Raw genomic sequence first — 2,770 nt, forward strand, 5'->3', positions numbered from 1 at the left:
GGACGCCGAGCCGGCGGCGGCTCCTGTCGGTCCCCTCGGGTCTGATGCGGGTGGCGCTCGGGTTTGATCCCCGAATCTTCAAGTCCATGTTCCCCAGGCCTGTGAGCCGGACGCAGAGGAGGCAGCGGGGCTCGGGGGTCGGGTGAGGCGGCCCAAGGGGCACCCTTTTCCGGTGCCAGGGATTTATACTGATTTCTTAAACTTGCCTGATCACCTGGCTCACTCGTTTGAAAAACACAGCGCCCGGAACCAGGAGGCTCAGACCCTCCAGAGGGGGAGCGGGGGAGTGTGTGTGAGTGTGAGTGTGAGTGTGTAAAGGAGTGTGTGAAGGAGTGTCCCAGGTGGCTCCTGTGCGGAGGCAGGTGTGGGAAATGCTCCCCGGGCCTCCGTGGGGCCCGCAGCGCCGTGCACACGAGGCTGTGTCCCAGGAACAGCTCAGAGGTGGTTGGAGCTCCCTGGCCCCTCTGGCTCTTGTTGGTGTGAGCAGAGCTGAACCAGCCCAGTACGGAAGTTGTTTAGCAGAAATTACTCCTCTCAGCAGAAAGTATTATACAGTCAGTTTATATTTTGTAATGTAACTTATTTTAAAGGTGATTATATGTTTTATTTACCTTCAGTTTCTTCTCTACTGGCCTTACCTCCTCTGCTATCAAGCTTTCCTACCAAACCTACTAGAATAGACTCTGGTACCTTCCTTTCCTCACAGTCGTATCCACTTTAAACAAATTTTTATTTTCACCTCATTATTGACTTGTTCTTTGTAATTTTTTTTGTTTTTTAAACATTTTTATTGATTTCAGAGAGGAGGGGAGAGGGAGGGAGAGAGAGAAACAGCAGTGATGACAGAATCATTGATGGGCTGCCTCCTGCAGGCCCCACACTGGGGATCGAGCCCCCAACCCGGGCTTGTACCCTGACGGGGAATCGAACCCTGACCTCCTGGTTTGTAAGTGGACACAACCACTGAGCCACACTGGCTGGGCACTGACTTTTTTTTTTTTTTTTTTTAACAGACCCACGAGGGGCCAGACCTATACACACCCTCAAGGGTGGAGAGAACCCTGCCTCCCACACTCCAGTGGGGCTGCCGCCACCTCGGCCATCCAAGTTGCACTTGCAGAAATTAACTGCGTCTGAGGCCTGGAGAGGAAACGCCTCCAAACCGCCTTCACCTGGGCTGAGGCAGAGGCGGGGCACAGCGAGGCCCAACAAGCCCCACCTGTATATTATATTAGTTTTGGATTAGACATGTAACTTACTAAGTGATTACCCCAATAAGTCTAGTACCCATGTGCTACCATACATAATTATTACAATATTATTGACTGTAGTCCCTGTGCTGTACTTTACATCCCTATGACAATTTTTATTATTGGCAATTTGTACTACTTAATCACTTTCCCTTTTTTTAAAAAAAATATATTTTATTGATTTTTCACAGAGAGGAAGGGAGAGGGATAGAGAGTTAGAAACATCGATGAGAGAGAAACATCGATCAGCTGCCTCCTGCACACCCCCTACTGGAGATGTGCCCGCAACCAAGGTACATGCCCTTGACCGGAATCGAACCTGGGACCCTTGAGTCTGCAGGCTGACGCTCTATCCACTGAGCCAAACCGATCAGGGCAATCACTTTTCCTTTTTAAAAAAAAATATATTTTTATTGATTTCAGAGAGGAAGGGAGAGGGAGAGAGAGAAACATCAGTGATGAGAGGGAATCATTGATTGGCTGCCCCACACTGGGAATCGAGCCCGCAACCCAGGCATGGGCCCCTGCTCTGTGCGTGACAGGGGGCAGCGCCCCAACCCCCAGGCATGGGCCCCTTCATTCCATAGGCCCTCGCTCTATCCACTGAGCCAAACCAGCCAGGGCAATCACTTTCCGTTTTTTACCCATCCTCCTTTCCCCTCCCCTCCCCCAACCTTTCTGCCATCTGGCAACTATCAATTTGTATCTATGAGTTTGTTTCTGTTTTATTTTTGTAGGTTCCACATATAAGTGAAATCATATGGTATTTGATTTCTGTCTTATTTTACTTAGCATAATATCCTCTAGGTCCATTCATGTTGTTGCAATGACAAGATTTCATTTTTTTAATCCACTTACCTATCGACGGACCCTTGGGTTGCTTCCATATCTTGGCTATTGTAAATAATGCTGCAATGAACATAGGGGGGGACATATATCTTTTCAAATTAGTACTTGGGATTTCTTTGTATAAATACCCCGAAGTGGAATTGTTGGGTAATGTGGTAGTTCTAGTTTCAAATTTTTGAGGACCTTCCATACTGTTTTCCATTGTGGCTGCACCAAGTTACAAGCCCACCAACAGTGCTGGAGGGTTCCCTTTTCTCCACATCCTGGCCAAAACTTGTTGTTTGTTGTTTTATTGATTACTAGAGGCCCGGTGCACAAAAATTTGTGCACTGGCGGGGGAGAGGTGTCCCTCAGCCCCACTTGTGCCCTCTCACAGTCTGGGACCCCTCGGGAGATAACGACCTGCTGGCTTAGGCCTGCTCTCGGGTGGCAGAGGGCAGGTCCAATCCCTAGGTGCAGGCCCTGGTTGGGCTCAGAGCAGGGCCAATTGGGGAGTTGGGGCGCCGCCCCCTGTCATGCACAGAGCAGGGCTGATCGGGAGGTTGCGATGCCACCCCCAGTCACGCTCAGGGTAGGGCCGATTGGGGGGTTGGGGCGCCACCCCCTGTCACACTCAAGGCAGGGCCAATCGGGGGGTTGGGGCGCTGCCCCCTGTCACGCACAGAGCAGGG

General features: G+C 50.6%; 1 protein-coding gene across 2 annotated transcripts in view; it reads left to right on the plus strand.

The window, feature by feature from the left end:
- Nucleotides 1-1,003: 1,003 nt before the first annotated feature.
- LOC102249699 (pyruvate dehydrogenase phosphatase regulatory subunit, mitochondrial) overlaps nt 1,004-2,770 on the plus strand; it is a 21,251-nt gene continuing 19,484 nt past the window's right edge. For both annotated transcript variants that reach the window (XR_001361368.1, XM_014536748.1), the window contains exon 1: nt 1,004-1,250. The gene's annotated coding sequence lies outside the window, so the exon portion shown is untranslated. The remainder of the gene's footprint in view (nt 1,251-2,770) is intronic.

The sequence above is a fragment of the Myotis brandtii genome, unplaced genomic scaffold (genome assembly GCF_000412655.1).
Source record: "Myotis brandtii unplaced genomic scaffold, ASM41265v1 scaffold165, whole genome shotgun sequence".
Taxonomy (NCBI): domain Eukaryota; kingdom Metazoa; phylum Chordata; class Mammalia; order Chiroptera; family Vespertilionidae; genus Myotis; species Myotis brandtii.